The sequence below is a fragment of the Thunnus maccoyii genome, chromosome 2 (genome assembly GCF_910596095.1).
Source record: "Thunnus maccoyii chromosome 2, fThuMac1.1, whole genome shotgun sequence".
In the NCBI taxonomy this organism is placed as follows: Eukaryota; Metazoa; Chordata; class Actinopteri; order Scombriformes; family Scombridae; genus Thunnus; species Thunnus maccoyii.
In genome coordinates this window covers 26,414,284-26,433,886 of record NC_056534.1, presented here as the reverse complement: position 1 = coordinate 26,433,886, position 19,603 = coordinate 26,414,284, and the positions used below count along the sequence as shown (strand labels likewise).

General features: G+C 40.4%; 1 long non-coding RNA gene across 1 annotated transcript; it reads left to right on the top strand.

Moving 5' to 3' along the window:
• The first annotated feature begins 1,108 nt into the window (after positions 1–1,108).
• On the top strand, positions 1,109–17,503 carry LOC121888441. Its single transcript, XR_006093242.1, has 3 exons — positions 1,109–1,182; positions 15,741–15,800; positions 17,212–17,503. It is a non-coding gene; the product is annotated as an uncharacterized LOC121888441 (long non-coding RNA).
• Positions 17,504–19,603: the final 2,100 nt, after the last annotated feature.

The following is a 19,603-nucleotide window of genomic DNA, read 5'->3' as shown; positions in this document are numbered from 1 at the left end:
ATAAAACGACATGATAGACTTAATGTGACCACTATGGAAAAAGCAGTTAGTTCCAACTTAGATAATGGACCACTTAACACAGAAAGCCGACTAATTAGAGCTGCAGAAGAAAATTATAATGCAGTTACCTAAATAGGGTCAACTGGTTGGTTGTTTAGCTTCGGTGGTAACTTCTTGGCTGTTAGAAAATTATGAGCAAAGAAGTCTGATGTTGTTTTTCTGTAATAATGGGCATTATTTTCACTTTTATGTGTTCCTCCTACAGAGAAAATAGGCCTGATCTCTCCCTTTGTGGTTGCTCCAACTGCTCACTTCCACCACCCACACAACACATTTTCCCAGGCAACAATGTTCCTCCAAAGTTTACACACAATAAATAACGATATGCCCAAAGCAGTTAGCAGTGGCCCCGCTCTCCGTTTCCTGGCTGGAGTTGAAATGAAATGGTAATTTTGACTTGAGGAGGATTTCAAAGGGATGGCCTCTACTTTTCATCTTGTTGCATACCACGAGCTCGCCGACACATTCACGCTGGGATTTGAGAAAAAAAAGGAGAAGAGAAAAAAAAAGCTGAATTTTAAGTTTTTCTATGAACTTCCTTCTTTCTTTTTTCTGCCATCTCCCCACAGAAAAAGAGATGTAACATTGCTGAGATCTCTCCCCCAGATGGACAGCATTTATATAAACAACCACCCCCGGTTCGAGGAACATTTGATTGATGTGTCATTGTCCAAAGATTGTTTCCAGGCATTTGAATAGATAATTCAGAGTATTTGATGTAGACATTTTTCTTCAAAGGGCCAAAGGTCAGTTGTGGGGGTAGAGCAGGGGTGTCCTCTATCTCCCGTGCTATTTTTGCATTGAAGGCTCCAACCAGCCTGTCTGCTTTTCACAGGGGAGATTGACTGACACTTGAATCGTCCTTCTGCTCAAGATTACAAGGTGGTTTCCAAAACTCCATCTGAGATCTGCTTGCTAGTCCTGTTATGCAAAATACCATTGTCTCAAACAAAAGACAATAACATTGTGTGGATGTGTCCTGTGCCTATTTGTTTGCTAGGTCGGCCCACTGTGTCACAGTGAGATTGGAACATGACCAAAGATGCAGCGGAAGGATTGGCCAGGAACTCCATTATCTCAGCAACAAGGAATGAGAAATGAAATTAAAACCCCCAAAACAAGGTCTGTCACACATCAGCAGCACTGGCTCCCATGTATATGACATCTTACACTACACAAAATCCACTCTGAAAATCTAAATAGCCACCTACTTTGTACAGTATCTTATTTCCTACATCACAGCCTTACTTGTTCTGACCCAGTAGCCACAGCAATATCAAGGGTACACTTTCCCAAGTCGGCCAATCACATTCCATTGTCAGTCAGCCATGAGGGAAGTGTTCGGGTGACAAAAGCTGGGTGTGAAAAAAAGAAAAAACACAGTGGTGTCTTCATTATCTCCTAGCTCCCCGGCCCGTGAACGAGGCCAGGGTTAATTGCTGTTGATTAGACGTCAGTACGCATGGCTGAGTGAGCATACAGATCTCACTGAGGGGGCCACAGAGGGAGAAGAGGAAAGGATGAGGTCGCTCACAGACAATGATGTGAAATCAGTGTCAAGTGTTCTTCCTCGATGGGTTTAGCTGGTTGGGAAGCAGATAAGGAATGCAGATGAAGCAACATGTAAATGTATTTTATCTGCTGCTGTGTGAGTGACTGTAGCCTTGTTTGCTTGCTGTGGTGGTAAATGAGGATGAGATTGAAAATGTATCGTGCCATAAAGAAAAGAAGGTATCTTTGGGGTCCAGAAGTCTTGAACATATTGAATTATTTTTATGATGAATCTTAGTTAATCATTTGTTTATTTATTCTGTGGCTTTTTAGGATTGGCGGTCTGTCAGCCAGTCCACCACTTTGGTCCTGAATGGATGGATGATATTAAATTGTATACATCCATGGTCCCAGAGGATGAATTGCACTAACATTTGCGATCCCTTCACTTTTCATTTGGTGCCATCATCAGGTCAAAATGTATCCAGTATTTTGCTTTATGACCAAATACCTACAAAACTGATGGCATTCCCATCAGCCTCAGCTGCACTTGTCTACTGTGTTTAATGCTAATCTCCTAACATGCTAAACTAATATGGTGAATATGGTTAACATTATACCTGCTTAACATTAACATGTTAGCATTGTAATCATGAGCATGTTCGCATATTTCCATTAGCATTTAGCTCAAAGCACCATTGTGCCAAAGTACAGTCTAACAGGGATACTAGCATGGCTATCTCTGGCTTGGTAAATAGTTGTATTGCATGCATGCATAAGTCCAACTTTACTCATCCAAGAAACAAAATATATACCATAGGTCAAATGATGCATTGATCTTCAGAAATGCACACTGACTTGCTGAGCCAAGAGTTCTTACTCCTGTGAAATGTAAACCACCATCACCAAGACTTTTAGACTTTTATTGGTTTGTTGCCAAAATGATGTCTGTCTCCGTTTGTGTATAACAGATAAACAAGCCTGTTAGGTCAGCCCGGGGTTATATTTATCTTTAATGCGTGATTTTTATCGCTCTGTTGCTTTTGTAGCCAAAATAATTACGACAATAGAGGTGGTTTAGACAGACGCGGGACTGACAGGCAGACAAGGGAGGGCAGGACGTTATAACCTTCACGCTGTTCATAGAGTGAGAGCTTGCTTTGTTTAAATTTCTCAGATCAAAGGGTGCAATGCAAATTCCTGCAGCTTCCACACCGCCATTTGATGTTTCGGGGAGCCAAATTATTGTGGTGATTACAGTAGCTGTACACAACCGGTGGAGCAGGCCAAACAAGGGTCCTTGTTGTGACTCTCAATTAGTGGTGTGACATCTCAGCACCCAACGTCTGAGAGGCATCCCACAATAAGAGAGGCTGTTTGGGCTGATAAAGTGATTTGGCTTGGTGGGGCCCTTTCATCTGCACCAACAGTGGGGTATTTGAGGCTTCTGGGTATTCTCTCTGTACATCCTCACACCTCCCCTTTATTGTGACAATAGCGCCACTGTGTTCAGCGTTTCAAAGACGCTATAGGCTTACTGTGCTGTGAACTATTTCAGCTCAGTTGATTTTCATATAGACTTGGATGCTTCTATCATAACAAAGATATATTACAAACACAGGCCTGTAGAGCCAGTGTTAAGTCAAAATACAGAGTCATGTACATTATTTTTTATCAGCTTTTAGTTTTGTTTTTCTTCTCCATTAGCAGCTTTTTTCAGAACTGATATTAAATATCACACCATTAGCAGTATTCTCATGCTGTCTGAATATTCAAACACCCAGTCATCTCTGAAGTTGACGATGCAGGCATTACTTTTTGTTTGTGTGTTATTGGAAGCCACAGTGAGTTGAAAGGATAACTTTGCCTGTGGGAAGGACAGAGCACCAGAGGATCAGGTTCAGCTGTATTTCTGATAACACTTTGCATTCTGCAGGCACCAGTGACAGCTCTGATGCCTTGTGTTTGATTGTCTCTTTCATGTTCTCCTCCCGCCTTCAGTATAAGCAGCAACACTGGGGTGGAGGTGAACCGATGGTAAGCGGACTACCACAGTGGAGAGAGACTGAGGTGTGATGCTTTTCTGCCAAGCTGATGGACAGAGGCACTAGAAGGATGTCGGTTCTCAGACGCTCCAGGCTCTCTCTCATATGTAACAGCGAGTTGCAAAAAGGCCCTGGTGGTAAAACTGTGTCGAGTACAATTAGCATCATGACAGGATTCTTTCACTGTGGACAGCAGAGTGGTACTATATGTGCTAAAAAAGAGTTGGCTCATTGTGAGCGTGGTTTTAAACCATGAACCTGTGATATGAAGTCATATCATTTCATAATGATGCAGAAATCACATACTGCTAAAACATGGAATAATCAGATTACTTAAATATGTGTAAATACAGTGATTATGAGATGAGACCTGATGATCAAAAGTAGTTGAAGCTCAAAGACAGTATAAAGTTCACCATCGTGATTTTGTGAGCTCTTTGCACATCTCACTCACTCTCTGCGAGGCCTGCAAAAGCAAGTTTAAAAACCTGCAATGTCCTTCTCCTATAGCTTTATTCCTGTCTGTGCAGGGCATTGTGTTGACCTGGAAACAGCTATTCATTGCTGTGAGAAAGAGGCCCCTGAAACGTTCCTTCTCACTAAGAGAAACATATAACAGTATTAGATCTAGTTTAATTACACAGGGGCTTGCGGATGGGCCCCTCTTTTCTCTCGGCAGTGAAAATGCTTAGCGTTTGTTGTCGGTTCAAGGCTCTCTAAAGGATGTGCTGGCATGTGTAGGGTTCTGGCAGAGAGGAAACTTGCGGTGGGGGGGATGAACTGTTATTGTTTGAAAAGCGTGTAAGCGGCCTTCACAACACCGCATCCACGGAAATGAAGCAAAGACAGAGAGAGAGAGGAAGAGAAAGGAGGCAGAGAGAGAGCAAGAAAGAAAAAAAACTCTTGCGCAGCTTTGACTGACGACTTAACAGGCGAAACCGAATTTGTCTTTTGCCGGGAGATGTCAGATGCCTTGCCAGTGAGAGAGAGATGGAAAGAGGGAGAGAGAGCAAAAGCACAGCACAGAATCTCTCCTGCGTCTTTTTCACCCTCTCTTTTCTCCTCCGGTTTAAGACGGCTCGGTGAATGCAACAACATCAAAGGCCTAGCACTCAGAATGTACATTGTTGTTCCAGTAACCACATGAAACAGAAAGGGAGAGATGGAGAAAGGCTGGGAGAGATGGAGCAAGTTTTTTTTTCTTTCTTTCCTTGTACATAAATAGGGAGCTATGGAGGGAATCGGTTTAGAAACGGTAGAAGATTAACTCTTTTATCTCTTCATTTCAAACGTCCTCCATACTCACATCCTCCACATCCTAACCACTGTCAGGATCTGCATGCCTGACCAACACCACTACAAAGCAGAGGTGTCTCTTGTATTAGGACACATAACTCCTTCACAAACAGAGCTGATGAGAGCAGAAATAGAGCTGAGGGGGAGGTTTATATAGCTTTGGTCCTGACTCATTGTCATTAAGAAAGCCCTCTGTAATCGGAGCTAAACTTAGAAAGGAACAAGTTCTTACTCTGCACAGACATTCCACATGTGTATAAAAGAGGAACATAACGAAACAGTCACAAACTTGCATTTCAACGTAACCAACAGGCTTTATTCCTGCCTGCCCTTATCTTTACACAGAGACCACCCAGGAGCAACAAGTCAGTTCTCACCTTTAGTCTGAGTGTGTGTGCGCAAGCTTTGTACTTTATAAGCACAAGTGTACGCCTGTGTCTGTATACAGTCCTCTGTGTGTGTGTGTGTGTGTGTGTGTGTGTGTGTGTGTGTGCGTGCGTATGCGTGCGTATGTGAATGAATGTGTTTTCTGTGTATGTGTGTGCTTCTACCTCCCACCATCTGGGCCCTGTTTGGAGAGATTTTCTGTAAAAATCACAGTCACGCCGTGGCAGGATTACCACTGTGAAAAGCAGCACCTGGAAGAAACTCGGTGCTCCTGCTTCTTTCCCTCAGATGCTCAAAGAAGTTTCTGGCTTCCCAGCTTGAGGCGCAGGATTTGTTTTTGACCTACATGGGCGTCCTAGGCCTCATGTTCCCTTCCAAAAAGCAAAAAAGCAAAGAACACATCTCAAATTCACACTAGGCTACATCCAGCAAGGTTACAGTATCACCACATTACAGTAGTGTGTGTGTGCATGTGGGTGTGCACACCAGTGTGTGTGTTTACACCATATATATCATATTTCTGTTATTTATTTTTAATGGCAAGCTAAGACATTAAAGGCTGATTATCCACACTGAGATATAAGCCTGTGAATGAAAGAGTTCAATAATCCAAGATGGAAATTGAGTCAGAGCATCTCCACTGAAGATTTCCCATTAGAAATAATCTTAGTCCAGGATTAGCCACAATTAAAACTGTTTTGATGTTCCCACACATACACACAAGTAGTGTTTCCATTGTTGAGGCACCTTATGCAGCTGAAGCAAATGTAGAAAAATAAGATGAAAGATTCTACTGAGGACTTTCATAGCAACTCTGTGGTATCTTTTATGTTGTTTGTATGTAGCTTATTCAGCAGCAGCTTAAGTATGAAAACTCTAATAATTGCCCCTGTAACTTGAAAGGAGTGAAAGTGTTAAATGGTCTCAAGTCAGTAGCCTTCACACACTTTCTAAACAGTAAATGTATGTATGTTTTTATGCCCATTTTCAATTTGAGACTAAAAAATGCTGTGGAAATGTGAAAAAATCTAAATCTAAATATTATGAAAATATTTTTTCAATTGGCTGAGGTGAAAAAGTTTGTGCAGTGAAATAGTGAAGTACAAATTGTAAAAAAGTGCGATGAAAACAGACTTCACAAATAAATCATGACATACATGAAGCAGGTGACTTTAACGTCACTCAAGCTTCTGCTCCACTGAAGAAATGAAAAAGAATGATAAGCAAAAACTTCAGATCTGTGTGGAGTGATGAGGAGACCATAACGTTCCTCAAATGCCATGTTTCCATCACATTTACTACATGGTATTCCATCACTGAAGGTTTGACTTGCATTCTTTTAATTACATTATCTTGGTGTTCCTTCTTCTTCTGTAATGTTTTATTGGAGAATTTGTGGTACCAACTGTTTAAACAAGCAATAATATGCGTTTTATTTTACCAATTTTATGAAAATTCACAAAAATTTGCCCTACATTTGGTGGAAACTTTACTGTAGTCGGTCTTTCTTTCCTTCCCTTTACTCCTTTACAATGTTATGTATAGAAAGAATTGTCGAAGCATCTGTGAGAACATACAGATTACACACTGCAGATGATGCTGTTGTAGCTTTCCTGCTGAGGGGAACAGGATCATGGGTCTGTGCCAGAAGACTTTGTGTCATGGTGTTGAATCATAAAGGTAGTAGCTATGTTAAAAAGTCATCACTCAGGACTAAAAGCGTTAATATCAAGCTGGTGGACAAATACAAAGGCGAAGTAGGAAACTGTTCTGGACAATAAATTATGCTTTCAACAGCATGCATATGCAATATGAAAGAGCAGCACCTTTTATTGTTGAGGAAAATTAATTATTTTTAACATTTGCATGCTAATAATTACTCAGTTTATGCAATTTTTATGCTTTGTATTGTTGATTTGCATGTTTGACAGTCTTATTGAAGTATCAGGGAAGATAGTTGGGGTGAGGCAGGTTCAGCTCATGAATTTTTATGTCAAGCTGATTCTAAGGCAGGCCTACAATACTGGCTGTCCTGACTGGTCCTGCATGAAGGAGTTTGGACTGTTACCTTCACGTTTCTGTTTTAAGGTCATGGCGAAGGAGCTCCCTGGTCTACTTTTCACATTAAGCTTTTGTTCAGCTTAACGTGATGAACATGAACATGACTCTACACTCTATAATCATTTCCATTGTTGTACTGTCATTCAGTGACATTTGAATGTGTGATGTTTGTTGTTGGATGAGTAACTGTTACAGTTACTGTTTTAAACACTGGCTGCAAACCAAGGTTTAACCTTGGTAGGACAACAATGGTTGACTTGATTTGACTAAGATAAACCAGTCCACCTGGTATCACTATACCCCTCCCATTATTGTAGCATTAGCACCGTATAATAAAGACAGCTGTGTCTCTAATTACTAAGACAGTAATGCCAGAGAAAGTGGGCATGGAGCGGGATGAAGGGACTGTGGCTCAGGGTGAGTGGGTGGTTGGATGTGTTTTAACCTGTTTATTCCAGACAGGTAGCCTGCAGAAACAATGCTAATGTACTGAGTAGCTTGTTGCTGATGCTTCTTTAAATTTATAAATCAGACAATGCAGAGTGAAAAGAATGTTTCAGATTGTACTGACTGAGGGCATCTACAGCAAAAACCTTGTCAACTGTATGTTGCTAATGAATACTAGTGGAAAGAGAACTCAAGTAGAAATGCTGTTACTTAACTGATATTTTATGTAAGTGGAAGCACTGGTGTAAAAAAACATACTCAGTCCAACAGATGTAGGGAGTCAGAAATGAAAACTAGCACCTCAAATGATAGTCATAGTTTGTCTTCATAGCTTGTCTTCTAAAAGGTGTGTTGATTTTAAATGTACCAAAACTATGCTACTTCTGAAAAATCTAATTTACTGTCTTTCAAAATCACTCAGAAATGTACAGTTACAGTAAAATGCCACTAGGGGGCCCAAATCTGATGTAAGGCCCCTGATAGGGACTGATTAAAAAATCCTTTTGTAGTCCTCTAGAGTATCTAATACTATCAATTGACACTGCTCTGCTCTCGGTTGAAATGTTCAAAACGGTTAAATAAAACTCTCAAAATCCTGATGTACTTGTGTTATCTGAGACAAAGTGGGAAAGGCAGGAATAGATTTAGAACTCCTTCTGCCTCCTATTGAACCTGCATTATGGCTGATATTTTATATCTGATTAGATCATGAGAGAAATATGAGTTGTGTCTCATAATTTAATAGTAAATGAATGTGTGTGAGTGTTTGAGTTGTGGATTGGTAGGCTTTAAATGGTGATAAATGGTGTGGATCTTAAGTGAAAGTGGAGTTGTGGATGCTCAGAATTTGTGGTTGGAACCATGGCCTTTCTCTGTAGAGAGTTGAATAGGAGGACATAAATTTGTTGCGTTATATGCAGGGTTGTGCTTGAAGATAATGTGTAGATTATGCAGAGTTCAAAAGCCACATGATGGTTTTATCAGATGGCATCACTGTGCTGCAGTAGTTCAAAAGCTTGTCTTTTGTCTCTCTGTTCCGGATCCCCTTCATTCCTTCTGTTTCTATGCATGCCTGTATATATTTTGCTTATCTAGAGTATGTATTTCTTTCAACAGTACCATGAACACACACAGATAAAAACACACTCCCCATTCATGTCTCCCAGCCCTCTAACCCCACAGCCCCGTGTCACTGTTACCACTTTGCCATCCACCCTCACTCTTGACCTGCTGACCCCCTGCTTGGTGTCTGGCAGTGTCAGGGTCTGATGTTGGTGACATCATCCGTCACAATGAGTCCACTGCCACCTCCGGCTCTACTGTCCATTGTCCGCCTGATAGTGAGTGGCCTTGTTTTCGAGGAGGACGGCGCTGGCGTGGCACGCTCCCTCTGTAAATGATGAAAGAGAGCAAGAGAGTTCTGCTGAAAGCGCTGGCCTTGTTTGGCCGACCGTGCTGGACGCTGAGCTGATCGGAAGGCGCCTTTCTCCCCTGACAGTAACTTCTGTGATCTGTGGAGATAAAAAAGAAGAAAGAATGTGTTTGATGTCTAGATTTGAATAAATACCCTGATGTTAATCGTTTTACAGCGTTAATCACATTTGGTGATAACACAGCTCCTTGTGTGTGTGTGTCTGTGTGTATGTGTGTGCCAACATGAGCACATTTATTCTGTATGCGTAAATATGAGTCAGACATTGTGTACATGAGCGCAATTGTTAGTATGTGAGGATTTATTGTTCCGATGTTGAGTTTGGAGGAGTGTTCATGGCCCTGAAGTCCAACAAAAAAGGCAACTGTGCCTCTTGAGTCTTCTCTGCAGGCCTTAAATTTTTATGACACTCCCATGTTTGTTTTGTCTTAATTATGTGGGTCTCTTTTGGTTAACAGAGAGGCACATGATTAAATCTTCACATGTAGCGGCTTAACAACATGCAATTAAGATCCTCCATATAAAGTAGGGCCCAGAAATACTTTGATAATTTCACATTTAAGAGATGAAACGAGAGAAGTCAAGAATGGTGTGTCTCAGACATTATGAGGTGGTTATTGAATTTGCTGTCTCACTCATCTTAACCTGTTGTTTTTGACACATGTGAGACATACGTGTGGATGAACAGATCAGTGGAGATAGCGAGTGTTTCCTGGAATTCCACAGGGATCCACATCTGGAATGGATTTTTTATTGCGTTATGAAAGCTCCGGCTGCTGAGCTGAAAGCTGAAATGAACAGCAGCAGCTCAGATGTTGTGGTTTTACCCTAAACTCTCCGAGCCAGGTAGCCTGGGGACCGGCTTCAAGGTGGTAAACTTGTAAGCATCTGGCTACGATATTACTGAGCTTCTAAACAGCTCTGATAAACTGTAGTGAAAGTACATTTTTAGCCTGTGCTGAGTGTTTTTAAAGCAGATGTCTTGTCCATCCTTCACAATCTGTTCTATTAGATATTGATGTTTGATATATCTGATCTGACGTGCCTGTTTGATCATCTGTTACACCTTAACGTGGTGAGACAGTTCAGGGTCTTTTGTGATGGAAATTCAACATCCTATGGCTCGTGTCCTTTGAAGGATGGAAGAAGCTTAGACAGACCTAGACAGAAAATTTTCTTAGGAATTCACCGTAGGTGTCACAGAGACAAAGCTTGCCCCCCTTCCTTGTAAAAAAAAAAAGGAGAATCTTGCTTGCTGCCACACCATATGGAGAATTGTCCCAATTTCTTTTCCTTTATATCAAATGCAAAGCTTTTCAAGTCAAACCTTTTGTAGCATATACCACATGCGATTTGGGCTCTTGTGTGGCGACGCAAACTTTGTGACTTTTTGATATCTCGGTGAGTGCTGTCTGACAAGTTTCTGTCACTCACTTTTTTTCTTTTTCTCTCTCCACCAGCAAGCATATTTTCTACCCCATCGATTGATTAGCATACATCAAGCCCCTGTCGTCATGGCAAAACTTCATTTGAATCTTCAGTACTTTCCCCGTGTCTTTCAACCAGCAGCTGTCAGCCACATCAACACTAGACGCGCTCTGCGCCAGACAAAGTTAAATTGAAGCACACTCTAACACTATATATAGATAAAATGTCACTTCTTTCAAGAGACAAGGCACCTTCGAAGTCGTCAATACAGAGCGCTTTATCACGGGCAAAATAACTTTGAAACTAGAGAAGAGAGTAAAGATGAAACGATTATTCTCTCTTCCCACTTTGTGCTTGAAAGAGGGAAAAAGCGAGATTATTCTAAAGTGGGTAGAAGCGTTTAAGGGGCTTGCTTTTTGATGTGCCTGTCCGTCAACGAAAACGATGAGCACCTCCTGATGCTTCTGATCGTTAGGTGTCCTCAAAGTGTCTCAAAGTCTCTTTGTTATCGCTGAGTGCGTCGATTAAAGGGAGGCATATCATTTATTCATTTTGCCATTGAGCGAAAGAAAGAAAGGATTCAAGAGCTTAGCGTTCATTTTCGTCAAACTCTCGAGGTGCGGTGATGAAGTCAGCTTTCTTTTGAGAGACGAGTAGAGCTGAGGTAAAAAGATGTGGAGTGAAAGTTTTTGCTCTGCAAATTTTGAAAGGCCCCACTGATCTTTGAGATAAAATAAATGGTGTTCAAACTTTATTAAACTTTTCTTTTAACAGCTTGCTGCTGGACGACAGTTCTGAAAAGAATTCTGTCTAACAAGGTGTTACTGTTGATTGTAGCTAATACATAAACATATGCACACTACCACACACACATACACACAATCTCTCTTTTTCTATTATATCTATCTATATCTGTCTGGCACGCACACACACACACACACACGTACACACACAATGTGCACATACACACTGATCATATATAGAAAGCTTAAGTATAGGTTTATTGGGATATGTCAAATTGATTTTAAGGATGTGGGGACACAAAGCATGCCAGAGTCAACACACTCTGTACATGTCTGGTTCCTCTTTCCACCAAAGAACAATGCCATATTCATCTTCGCTCCATTTTCCAAATGTGGTATCTGATTCTTTTACATGTCTCTCAGTCTGGAAGTCCCTCCATTCCTACTGTTTCAGTTTTTTTCTTTTTCTTTTTTCAAATACTCAATCCTGTTGCGAGGTATCTCTTAGAAGTTAAAAAGTTCTTTTCAAGCCCGAAGTTTTTGCCGTCTTCACTTTTCAACTGGCAAGATGAATATTGGTGGGACAAAGCATAGAAAGGAAAGGCTTTTGACAAGACTTCTGAAGGCCCAGGAGCTCGTCCTGTCTCTCCCTTTTGCAGTTTTCCCATAACTGGCTTTCTCGCGTGGCTGCTAAAAAGACACCGTATCAAATGCAAACTGAGAAGTCACAGTCTTTCAAGATACATCAGTGGGGCCCTTGTGGAGATGCTGCTCTGCTTAGGTTTTTCACAACTTTTGAAAAATGAGAAATTGGTGCATTCTCTCTTGTGTTATCAGAGCTGCTGACAGTAAGTTCATGTTCTGTATGTGCAGAAAGGCGATGCCATGAATACATGACCCGGAGCAAAGTAGAGTTTTAAGGTGCAACTTGTCAGACTTTATCTTAAATAGAATGTGATTTATATGTCATGTATTTTATGAGAAACAATGTATTGCTGTCTGTTTATATTTTAAGCAGGGCTCTCTCATTCATAAAATTCTTAAATGTGTGAAATGAGAGGAACGGACAAAGGCAGTTATGGTATAAAACAACATAAATGTCCAAATAGTTTATTTTTGTGTTATATAGGCGTGAGTTGCTCTTTGTAACTAGCGCTGTCTGGATAATCTGTGTTGGATATTTCAGTCTAAACAGTCAGTGTTTTATGTTCACCAAGGCTGGGGGGCCCGTGGTTTAACACTTTCAAGAATCACTTTGTGGGGCAGCATCGTGGGGCAGCCTCAAGAAAACCTGAAATAGCTGAAACTAGACCTCTGTGCAAATAATCACCCTGGGCCTCTGTAAACCATCATGTTTATGCATTGTAAATTGTGTAAAGGAATGCTTTAACATTGTGTGGCATATGTATTTCAAGGCTTTGAACATTGGATGGTATCCGAATTTCACCCACACAACCACAGGCTTTTGCTCTTGCCTTTTGACTGAAATATCATTCAGATTCCAAAGGGAGTAAAAAAAAGCAACCTTTTTTGAGGCTTCCTAAAGAATGTCTCTGAAATCATTCCCAAGCTGCTTCCATGCATTTAGCTATCACTGCTACAGGGTCAAAAGCCTTCCACCGACTTCTCAGTATTCTAAGTTTTACTTCGGTGACCATGCATTTTTGAAATTACACATCAGGCTTTGAAAGATTTGTCTGAGTCTAACATGTTCTAAATCCATAGAAGACATTATAATCCTTCAATCCTCCACTAAAACTGGACATACAAGGTAACAACAGAGCTGCTTATATAAACACACAGTAGAACATATTTAGATGTTGCGTCAACCTCTCCTCCACCTTTGAAGGAGTTTATGGGAAAGGTTTTTGGCAGGAGTGCAGTCGCCACACCGGTTATCTCTTCCCTACACTGTAATTCACCTCATTTGTAACACACCTCCTTCTTTGATCTGCGGTTTCGAAACCTTGTCTCTCAACCTGTTTACCTACTGAGCCCTTGAAAAGGCCGGGAATAGACTTGGTGATGTCATGACACACACACACAAAAAGATACACCCACTCCTTGCATCCTTAACAGGTTATATTACCCACAGTAAGTCGCAGGCTCAAACAAACAGTGGCAGGCAGGTCTTAAGTCATGACTGAAAGATCTGTTGGTTTTACCTTTGAAACTTTACATTCTGAAGTATGTTCAGCCCAGTTGAAGTTCAGCCTAGAAATGTCCTACTGTTGAAATAGACATTAAAGGATAGGTTCACAATTTTTCAAGTCTGTCTTAAAACAACAGTTAGGTGCCTGTATGAACATAGAAACAGGCTCACTGTAATCATTCCTCCTAATCATAGAGACCATTAGAAGATCCCCTCCAAATGTGCTTACAATATAAGTGATGAGGGACAAAATCCACAAACCTGGTTTGAGAAAAAATGTATTTAAAAGTTTATCTGAAGATAATATGAAGCTTCAGCCATCTGAGCTGTCTGAGTTAGTCAAATAAAGTGGATATCTTCTACAGTTAAAGTCTTTTTAGTAAAAAAAAATCCCTTTGTGTCTGGATAGACAGTGTTTTCCTGTTCTGCTGCAGTGGAGGGATTGTAGCAAAAAGATAGAATTTGGTACTAAAAAGACTGTAACTTTGAAAGATATTGACTTGGTTTGACTTTGGACAGCTGAAGCCTCATATTAAGTAGGCCAGTATGAACAGTAGTAACGATTACAGCAAGAAAGCATGTGTCAGTGTTCATATGGGCACCTGACTATTGCTTTGGGACAGACTTGAAAAAATGTGAACCTATACTTTAACTTTTAGGATTTTCTAAGAGACTCCTAATTGACATGTCTATTAGAATCAAATTTAATCTGATTTTAGGGTAATATTTGTCACAGTCTGTTAGTGTTGGAGTTTTTCCTCAAAATACTCTTATATAACTGTCAAATTCATTAGCCAGACAAGAATGTCAGTATTGGGCAATTCTGCAAAATACGTTTCATGACAATGTTTTTGTTTTTTGTTTTTTACATCCATTATTTTAAAAAATCTTGCTTTTATACACTACCTGTACAAGGCAACTACAATATGGTTAAGGTTAGGGTAAGAATGTGGTTATTGCAAATATATTATAGTTAATGTACGGTTAAGGTTAGGCAACCAAAACATTTGGTTAAGGTATAAATATCGTGGTTACGGTTTGTAAAAAGGCAAACGTTAATTGCAGATTTGTGACAAGGTGCAAACTCTGGTCTCCTACATGAAAGTCAGGCATGCTAATATACCCATCCACTTTCCTAATCTCCACAGTCTTACTTTCCACCTCGCAGCATATAGGAAACTCTATTTCCTGCATTGGCGAGTGTTGGCACTGGACATAAATCTGTCTATATCTAGGATATTGAGTTGACTTTTCCTAACTCAAGTAGGACATAAATTTAACATTGGTGCTCTAGAAACAATCAACATACACACTCCTTTCCTCTTATATTTTCCAGTTTTTCAGTGGGAATGCATGACGTTTTACCTTTTCTTTTGCTTTGGCTAACAAAATATGAGGAACCAACAAAATGTGTGAAACCAGCTTATGTGCTCTCAGTGCTATGTCATCAATCTAGCAGAGCCAGGGACATAAATTCATGTTTGTTTGTACTTGACAAGACAATCATTGTGGTTACTAATCATACAATAAATGTCAAACACAGAGCCTAATTGACCTTCTTAGAACAATGGACAAACTGGACAAGCCTGTCAACTGTCAACATGGCAGTTACAACACTAGTGTTAAGATCTTCAAACTCTGCAGTCATGCTTCTCCTGCAGCCTTGATCTTGCCGCCTTGACGTATGCACACATTCATGGACTCCCACATATGCACACGTTTGCACGTACACACATACCCAGGTAAAATCCTCCCTCCTTTGTGAAGCAGGGGGGTGATTTATATCGGGTACAAAAGCAAGTAGGGTGACATTTTGGAACTTTGGAGCTTGGAGGGGGCTTTGAAAGGAAATATGATAAGTTATGTCTGTGGAATGTCTTAGCGAGAATGTGCAAGGATTTTGAACTCTCACCTCATCTGTGTAGCTGCTGAACTCTGGTTGCAATAGCTTGTGCATTCCTGTTCATTTGACAATATGCAGATAGTATTTTTTTAAACACTCGAGCCTGTGCCATATCACAGATTATCCCACAGCCCACTGGGTTACAGAGCCAGCTGCGAATAAGCTTCAGTGTGGGAACAACCTGTATTGGCACAAGTAGATGATACAACTTCCTGAAAGTTATAAAACATGAGATGATTTGTAATTTGTTGTTTGTTTACATGGAAATAATTTTGCTTTTGTGTTCTTCTTACAGGTGTCGGCTGAGGTTTTGGTGGAAACATAATATGGATGGAGCCTATGCATGAAGTACTGGGTGAGTCATTGTTTAAGACTTTGTTGTGGATATTGAAATGAAACATATGGTGTTTGGGAGTTTTTCGTCACCGCCAGTGACTTGAATTGACTGTAATATTGGGCTGCCACAATCACTCCTGCTTTACAACAATTCATCTACATTATGATACCCTTACCCTTTGTCTGTTTATGGATCATCTGGCCTACATGAATGGTCAAGCACACCTATACAGGTCATCCCTATTACGATGCAGCACAATTTGATATGATTTGATTCAACACAATGTTTTTCATAGCAGACACTTTGACTTGTTGTAGTAGGAAAAGCACAGGTGTTACTGATCACATTAACAATGGCTCCTCTACCAGGACGCTGAAACTAAAGCAGCTACTGTAAATGAAATCAGCATTCATCAATAATTATATTATTTACACCTGCTAGCATGTGCTTTTCCTTCTGTGACATAAAAAATGTCTTGTGAAAAAGACCTATTATATTGGTGACTACAATGTTATCATAACTGAACCAAAACTACAGAAAGAAGAGCCTAGTCATAATAAACTGGAATTATCCTTTAAAGTATAGGATAAGCATGGAATTTTGAGATGGAAAATGTGCAGGGACCCTGGTTAAAAGGGTTCAACACACACACACACACACACACACACACACACACACACACACACACACACACACACACACACACATACACACACACATACACACACACGCCATTAGTCCCCAGAGCTCCAGCTGCCCAGGGCTCTAAAGTCACGTTGTCCCAGTGTGATTGAAGGTCCAGCTGGTAGACCAGCCCTTTTGATCCCTTTCCCTTTTATGAGAAAGACAAACAGCTCCTCGTCGTCACCCACACTGGAGTGATTGATACACACACACACATTGTGATCACATGCATGCACACATTCACACGTTGATCACAGACAGGCACATGCGCACATACACACACACACACACACACAAATGCTTGCATGTTCTTAATGGATGCCCTCTCTCCCACTGTAATCACTCTGCTAATGACCTGCTTGAACTCTGAATGAAACCCAGCGGGTGAGAACAAAAGGTGGAGAGGGAGAGAGAGAGAGAGAGAAAGAGATACAGTTGAAACCATGCAGTGTGTGAGCATGAAAGATTTATTCTGGCCCACTGTTATATAGATTATAATGTTTTGAGATTTTAGTAATATTAAGTATAACTTCACTAAATTCCCTTACATTCATATCAGGATTTTTGACTGCTTAGTTCTTATTTGTGAGAATTCCCAAAGAAAGACAATTGTTTTTATTTGTAATAAAACCAAGAAACAAATGATGGAGTTGTTAAATCATCAAGTGAACTGAAACATGTTGATGAGTTTCACTTCCTTGCAATGGTACAGTAAAGAACCAGGCAATGTACCATATCATTGCAGGATCACTTTGGCCATTGTGGGTCTCCTGTACAGTCAACATGAAGAAGCTTCAGTGCATCACTGAGACAGTCTTGCATCTTTTTTTTTTTTAATCCAACCAAAATGTTGAATAAGCTGGTAAAGCATCTGCTGTGATTTTAGAAATCCTCAAAAGTAATTTCCATTCAACATGCTGTGCGTCTGCCTCCAAGCTTTTGCCATGGTTGTTGTGTCTGGCTGGTGACGAGCTGCTCTTGTTGTGACTCTTTTACTTCCCAGTATTATTTATTTTGTATGTTACTGATGTGTTTTGTCTGGGAAAACTGAGCTTTGTTTTGCATTTTAATGTTCAAGGAATGTTCTGTATAAACCATTGCTACAACGAGCACAGCTCCATCTTAACAAGACATTTTGTCGACTGCTATCATATTACTACTTATATTTTGCCCAATAAAGTCTTATTTGTTTTAAAGTCTTATTTGCTTAAAGCAATTGCAAAACTCTGACAAAGGTTTGAGATTATTAAAGCTCTTTGCAGCACTGATTGTGATTTTCTTTAAACTTGTGCTGTGATGCCTTATCCGCGCTTTTTTCAAAATATGGACCCTCATTTATGAAACTTTTCTAAAGCAAGCAAAATTGTGCAGAGATTCAGGGATGTACATAAACTTTTGAGGGGAAGTGCCTCAATTAAACAAAGGGCACCCTACATTTTATCACTGTATATAACAACATAATATTTGTCTTACAGTCAGTAAGTTAATATACATACTTAAGCTCCATAAAATGAGATGAGACAAACATATTTATTGGAGATAAAGTGTCTAAGAGCTGGTTGCTGGATTTGAACATAGAAATTAATCCTAATCTCAACTCCAGGTCCACTTACTATCTGTTTTCAACCACATCTCACAAATTTTCACCACCTGATTGTCGCTAAAGATTTGACTTATAGCCCTTCTGTCACTGGTTTTTAGAAGTCACTGTCACTGTAAACAGTGTGCAGCCTCCAGTATGAAGCTTCATTAATAAGGTTACATGAACCTTACAGGTGTTTTGACAGTGGTCACAGCCTAATACAAAATGATTTACACATGTACATAGGTAAAAAGAGAATACACATCAAACCTAAAAAGAAGCCTCAGGTTGCAGTTGTGTGATGCATGAGCTGTTACACAGCTATTACTTATTTTTTGGTCCAGAGGGGTTCAGCGGCAAAGGCATAAGGCACTCTTACCGCATTAAAAAATGTTTTCCTTGTTTTGAGAAAGATCAGATTTGAGGGTTAAATGACTTCTTAAGATATTTATCAGTGTACGGCTACAAATTAAACATTTATATGGCTCTGTAGTTGGTCTGTTTATAAACACAGTTTTAGTTTAATGTAGCTGCTCTCATACAGACTGAATGCATAATGACAACAACCATGTTGTGATTTGCAAACTAATATCCAACCTGAATGTTTGAAGTGGGGTTTTCCAGTGACTGGCTTGTTAAAGTTGTTCTATGAATCACTCCCTCCCACCCCCCCACCTCCCACTGGCAAACTCTGGGAACAATAGAGGGACAACAGAGGGGCAATAATAAAGACAGGGAGGGGAGGAAGGGAATGTGCAGCCGGATCTACACTTCCTGGGTCTCTGCTGCCCCTCAGGCCTTTTAAGGACCTCCTTACATGGGGGCCATCCATACATGGGATTTACATGAAACTAACTTTGATGTGTTCTCCCTGCAGCAAAAGTGCTGGGACACAACATGTATTCATATTGACAACTGGACACTGCACGGTGGATGAGAAAGCTTCCGCACAGAAGCGGGTGTCATCTTCCTCATTTTTGTACCACAGGGCATCAGGATGTCTGGGTTTGTTTACAGAGTTTGTAATGATAATCTAAGAAAAGTGTGACATAACAAAGAACTCATATACTGTATGTACCTAATGTGCTGTAAATGGTTATTTCACAGTGAATATATAAAGAGAGTGAGAGCACAAGGGAGGGGGTGAAAGGATGGACATGATGAAGGACAAATGCAGACAGAAACAGACTACAAATAAAGATGGAAAAAGATAAAGAGTTAGAAATCCACTAAAGCACACAGAGAGAGAAACAAAGGAAAATTGACAGAGAGATATGGGAGAGAGGAGAAGGACATATGAAGTAAAAAGGACAGAGATAGAAACAAAAAGATGAAATGAATGAATCAAGATACTGTGAGTCCTAGAGGTCAGCTTCTTTTTCTTTCCCCTCCCTCCCTCTTTCTCTTACGGTAATCCCTCCAGTAGCAGTGAGCTGTTAGGCTCCTCCATAAATCAGCGTTTGTATGAAATACCAGCGGGAGCCAAAGGTCAAAGGAGAAAATTAGCAGCTGTCTTTTCCTCTCCTTTCATGTTAGCCGCGGGGCTAATCGCCAA